The sequence below is a fragment of the Gymnodraco acuticeps genome, unplaced genomic scaffold (assembly GCF_902827175.1).
Source record: "Gymnodraco acuticeps unplaced genomic scaffold, fGymAcu1.1, whole genome shotgun sequence".
Taxonomy (NCBI): Eukaryota; Metazoa; Chordata; class Actinopteri; order Perciformes; family Bathydraconidae; genus Gymnodraco; species Gymnodraco acuticeps.
In genome coordinates, this window is record NW_022990175.1 from 1 (window position 1) to 6,812 (window position 6,812).

Below are 6,812 nucleotides of genomic sequence, written 5' to 3' on the forward strand. Positions count from 1 at the left end.
CATGAAAGCAATGGAGACAGAGGACAGAATGAGTGTGTCAGAGAGACAGAGAGGCAAAAATGCAGACTAACATTCAACTCAGCAGGAAGAAAATATGCCTGCAGTTTAAGGTGATAATGAAGTGCAAATTATGTTATGACATGTTCCCTGTGCTGCATTCATAATTGGCCCATATTTGTATCCTAGTGTCCTTTATTCTTTGCAACTTATTAACATACTCAAATATTTACAAATGACGTGGCTTTGTGACGTGCAACAACATGTGAACAAAACACACTGTTCTGATGCACACACACTGTTCTGATGCACACACACTGCTCTGATGCACACACACTGTTCTGATGCACACACACTGCTCTGATGCACACACACTGTTCTGATGCACACACACTGCTCTGATGCACACACACTGCTCTGATGCACACACACTGTTCTGATGCACACACACTGCTCTGATGCACACACACTGCTCTGATGCACACACACACTGCTCTGATGCACACACACACTGCTCTGAAAAAAAAGGGATCATTGTCCACTAGTTAATACAAAACTAAATGGGTCGCGAAACATACTTTGGCGGTCGTTAATATACCTTGGCGGCCCGCCAAGTAAAGTATATGTGTGGGAAACCCTGTGCTACTGCTCCTCTTTAAAGTTTATAAAAAGTCAATTAAATACAAAAGGACACAAATCTCACTGTGTTGGACAGTTTTTATTTTGATAATCAATTCATCCTTTTAAGTAATCTTTCATGCATGAAGATGTCCTTCTTTTCTTGGTTTTGATATCATATTGAACTGAATTTCTTTGAGTTTCAGACTGATAAAACATTAACACATTTCAAGACAACAGCTTTGACAAAAATGGGGTGGGCGCGTTTCACAATTCTCTGACATTTCATAGACGAAACCAATAATTAAATAACCTAGAAAATAATGAGCAAACAAGTGGATAGTAAAACATTTGTTGTTGCAGCCTTAATGGCAAATATTACCACCTGTTGTTTTTGACCAAAACAGTGAGTAAACTGCCTGAGCGCAGATACAGGACTGCGGTGCCACAGTGCTTTCAGAACAGGCATCATTTCTATGAGACTTATTATTAAGTAAATATACTAAAAGTGGCAACAGAGAATAACTGCACTATTAGAGCTGAGTAAGTAAATGTGATGCTTATCGTTGGCAATGAAAGACCCTGCTTTAAAAAAATGCAGAATATGTTGAGTTGTTTGAGGTACCCTGATATTAATTATATCCAGTTTGAGTAGCAAGCAGATCCTTGAATTATATCCCAATCACCAAAACACTGCAAAGTAATAGTGTAAGAAAGGATTTTTACAAATCTGGAAAATTAACAATTGAAACCCACACATAACCAGGTGCATGCACACAAACACAAAACCTTGCTGCTTGCACAACCTCTTCCCCCCACGTGCCCTCTCCTCACTTCAGTGTTGATTAATCAAATCAGTGGGGGCCCTTTAGATTATTGCGTTAGCGGCGGCTGACTGGCAGACCGGCTGATTGGCTGAGGGGCCTGGAGAACAGGTGGATAGTAAGAATGAGGCTACTGTAGGTAGAGTAAGGATAGGGAATTCAATATGGCAAAAAATGTTGGTGTGAAAGTCAGTTCAACTCAGATACCAATGAAAGAAGAAAAGGGTTGTCATCACTTGAATAAGGTCAATACAATAGTGAATGCAAAGCCCAACGTGGTTTAGATACAGTACCCATAAAGATACTATGACATAATATATCTGTAAAGCTGCCATGAATAAGGCTTACTGACAAGAGCTATATACATATTTGTAATACTGTCTACATACCTAAGCAATACATTAAAGACTACAACAGATGGCAGACATTCTGTCCTTGAAAAACGTGAACAGTTATGAAATGCAAACCTGGAGAAACTGACTGCAAAGATGACAATTGAGGTGCAGACAACAATTTTCACGATGTGTTTTTGTGTGTCTTGACTTTGAACATTTCTATTGATGAAGCTTGAAGATCTCCATGAATCCAGAGAATGTCAGAAGATCAAGTGCTTTGCTGTAGGGCTTTGACTGAAGTAAGGTGTTATGAGTATATACCTTGGGATTTGGAGGGCATGGTGATCAATAGTCTTCATAACCAGCATAATCTCATGTGTTCCACTGGGCTTCTGACAGGCTTCTTCCTCTTTACTAAACCATTGCTAATGGCAAGAGAATAACTGATACATCCTTTTAAAAGGAGCACTCTGTTTCTTCACATTAGCCAAGTCTCACTCTAAGCTGATTGGTTCATATTTATTACCACACTATGCAAGCTATTGCTCTTTACCATGACATCCTGCGAACAATTAAAATAGGTTGCCTCAAGTATCAATTTCCACTCAAACAATTTTGTATTCAGAATAAGATTTGATGACAGCCAGAAGTCTCTCATCCTGATGAATGGATCATAGGTGAGAAAATTAGACTTGAATTCAGTGTGAAGGGTTACTGATATGCATGAAGGGTGAAAGCCTGGCTCCCTTTGAAACTGTCCATAAAGGTTATCAAGCACTTCTGATTAAGTGATCTTAAATCTGCACTGTGGTCAGACCTGACAGCAGGATTGTAGTTGCTTCACTGGGAACCATTTACAGTGAAATTAGGTTAAGCTAAAGAAAGTCATATTAAACTATTTACTGGTTTGCGATGTTCTCTTTGGTCTGTAATTGAGAGGTATTGATTGGCTTGCTGATGTGCGTCAGCTGTTGTTGTAGAAAATGCCAAAAAAGTGTTTAATCAAGAACCCGTTGACATGACGTACTTCAAACTGTGTTTCATTCAGTGTAAACCTGCAGTGGCTCAGTAATGTCACACTTCAGAAGCTGGAATCGTAAGTATCCTGATGGCTAATGTTAGAAATGACCAGGTCTCCCCAAATACAGTACATTTCAAGTAAAAAGGATAGATGTATTTGTGTAAACTTTAAGGCTCTCAAATTAAATTGGTATTTCAGGTCTTGATGTTCAAAGCAAGACGAAGCCAAACATAATACTAAAGTATGGTTAAGTAAATGAAAAATCAACAAAAGCAAGGTTGATGAAGAGTATATGCTGTATGCATTAATCAAAAGTCTACAATTTCCACTCCCTATTTAATTTCAGTAATCACATGCCCCCCCGTCTCCTTGCTCTTTTGGCATCAATCAAATTATCCCTTTAAACCTGAATACGGCCGCACTACACACTGATTGCCATTGTTCCTCCATCTCTCAGCCTCACCCCTAAGCCAGGACGGAGAACACTTACATCACATGTTTTTTCTCTTCTTGTTTTATAGACCTTTCTACAGTGTAAAGTAAAGTCTGAGTTTTTTTTACACATTATACATTTTACCAAATAAATACTAACTTGTGAAAAGACTCTAAACCAAATAGGTCTGAATTGTGGCGTTTGATCGGTTTTCTGTTTTTTTAACCATTCCTGTGTTCAGGATTTTTTAGGCGGGCCGGAAAGAATGGCTCGATGGCGCATTGTATGTTCAGCCCATCTTACTGTAAAATAACTGATGGGCAGGTGGACTATCAAACAGTCCAGCTTTTACTGGCCATCCAGCCGTCTATCTGTGTCTTACTATACTGGATTTGGAATAAGTTAGCATTACTCCAAGTTAACTAAATAGGACATTTGATTGATGAATTAATTTGTCTTGGTTCTATTGTATCTTATTTCATCAAACTAAAGATTTGAACAATTCCATTTCTGGTCAGTCATTAGATTAAGTCTCATCCATCCACAGCGTGACATTTTAACCCCCTTTGCAATGGTGATCCATTTCACAACAATCTATAGCTAATGACTGCAGCCGGCTTACAGCTATTTTTCAAAATTCTACCATTGGTTCAGCCGTCTAACTTTAAATATGTATTGGATAGCAGATGCCAACACTGAAATACTTTAAAAGAGAAAAATAGCTGATAGATGCTATGTATTACTGCTTTACTTGACAACATTCATGCTGAGATTGTTCATTATTTATGATATTATTCATTGATATGAGACCAGGTGGTTCTCCAATATTTGCTCTCGTTCTGAATAAACATTTAATATTTAGCAAAAGTAATGCTACTTTTATACAATATAGTGAGAATGTCATGTTTAACTGACACATGACATTAGGTTTAATGCTTTAATCTAATTATTGTAGTGTTCCGTACATGCCATAGTGGAGTCTCCTCATCCTTATATATCATGAGTAACTATTTGCTTACTACAACTTGTACTGTACAGCTGTTCTCTGGCTGTTGTTGTTTTTTCCCATTTGTTCTCATTTATTGCAAATGATCAGTGTTTAATCAAAAGGCATTAGTCTAAACCCTGGTGTCAATAAATTGTGGAAGGCGAGCCAGATTGCATTGTGCCTGAATCAATAGTCTCCAGGAAACTGCCGAACCCCAGAGGAGCCGAGGCAGCTCTCACTACAAATATTGAGAAAATGACTTATAGGTTATATGAGTTTTCATCATTTTTTTATTAGTTCAGATAACCTTATTATGAGTGATAGGAACTAAGATCCTGACCTGCTATTTCATGTAGTTGGTTCTGCTTAATATGATTGTGGTACACCTGGGGAAGGTCCGAAGGGAACAAGCTTTGCCCTCTCACCCTTTCTCTGACTTTTTATTTCATGGTCTCTAACTGGAGTTCCTATTCGATCTCTCATACTGAGCTGGAAACCCAGAATAATACACTAGTAATATGCAAGTTATCTTCTTCAGCCTTGAAATAACCATCCGATGCATGGGTGCTACCACAGATGTATGCCCACATGACCCTAATTGCTGCCCTAATGTGTTAGAATGAAATTAAGCTCTGTAAAGCCTTTTGGCAATAGACAAAAAGCAACTCAACTGACAAATAACCCAAGGGGTGTTTAGCTTAGTACACACACACATTGACCCAAACAGTCCATGTTATGCAAGGGAACTTGGTAAGTTAGGTAAGTTAAGCAAACACATTATACATGCTCTAAAAAGCTGAATACAGCCTCATTACAGAGGACTGGCTTTACATAATAGATAGGGATGCTCCGATCGATCGGTCACCGATCAAGATCGGCCGATACTCACTCTCTACCGATCGATCGGTGCTCTCTAAACATGCCGATCGCAAGAGCCGATCGCATGACGTAAAATACATGATACTTTTCTCTGTGTGCGGCAAAACAAGCCCACCAAAATGGCTTCACCGGTCTGGCATTATTTTAAGGTGTCCGAAAAAGACAGTAAAATAGCGGTATGCAACGTGTGTGAAGCAGAAATCCTGCAGCTCCGCCCGCCGGACCCGTAAATGGAGTGAAACACACAAGAGCATGGGCGCGGGAAGGGGGGTGCTGAGGGCGCTGCAGCACCCCCTAGCGGCAGGCAGGGGGTGCGGAGCTCCCCTGTCTGAATTATTATTTGACGGTTATTGCTGCTCCCGCTGTGCATAATCTGTGTAATATGTAGCCAATAAATTCCACATTGTTGGTAAAATAATATTTTGGCCTGCCCCGAATGTTTTTTCTGTAGCACCGGACAATTCTACCTCAATAATATAATACATTAAGCGTGTTTTACGTGAACCTCATCATGACACTCGAGAGGACGGCAGGGCTGTAATTTCCCGTGTTCAGTGAATGCAACAGAGGCAAGAAGACACCAGACCAATCATTGATTGATTGATTGATTGAAAAGTTTATTAACAGCTTGTATATTGGGTACAGTACAGTACAGCTCAAAACATACAATTGTTAAGGGGATGCAGACCAGAGAAAGACTTTCGTCTTGTTTACATCAGGGTCCCCCATTTCCAATTCATCATGTCATTTAAGACATATAAGACATATTTGACATACAGATGGCTTATTTACAATTTACATACAGGTGGTTTTTTACATACAGATTGCTTATTTACAATTTTCATTTTAGATTTCGTTCTAATACATCCTAACCGGACATTTAAGACATACCAAGTCTACAGATATACAGTTAGTAACAGAGTCTAAAATGCGAGTATATACATAGATGGGGGGGGGGAAGCTGTCCATTGAACGACAGGTTGAGATTTGTACCATTACCGGGGCCAGTTTTGCAATGCTCTCCCCCGAAGGTGCTCTTTAAGAGAGGTTTTGAAGGTAAGTATAGTTTTACTTTCCTTTACAGTTGTGGGAAGAGCGTTCCACCTTGATGTGGCATAATTGCGAAACGTGTATTCCCCCTTTTTTGTGCCAAATCTGGGTTTCACATGATTTGTGGAGCTCCCTCTGGTGTTATGATCATGGTATTCCTTGACCTTTGGGAAGAATTTTGACATGTACATGGGTACCATAGAGGTGTAGTGGATCTTGTAGACCAGGCCCATTGCAAGTAGCTGTACTCTGTCGTCTACTCTAAGCCATCCTAGGTTGTCAAAGTGGGCAGAGGTGAGGTGGGTTCTAGATGAAAGGTCAAGCAGTAGTCTGACCAGTTTATTTTGCGATGTTTGAAGTTTTATTTTTAGAGCCTTGGAGGTGCTATGGTACCATGACGTGCAAGCATAGTCATAGTACCCTTGAATGAGTGCTCCTGCCAGAGTTTTCAGGGTGTTTTTGTTTACCAGAGAGGAGATCCGGTATTGGAATCTAGTTCTTTGATTGACTTTTTTTATTACATTGGATGCCATTTTGTCACAGGAGAGGTTTGCCTCAAGAATAGATCCTAGGTATGTAATTTCCTTCTTACTTGTGACAATAATGTCGCCCACTGCAACTGAGAAGTCGTCGGATTTGCTGAGATTATGTTTCGAACCGAAGAGAA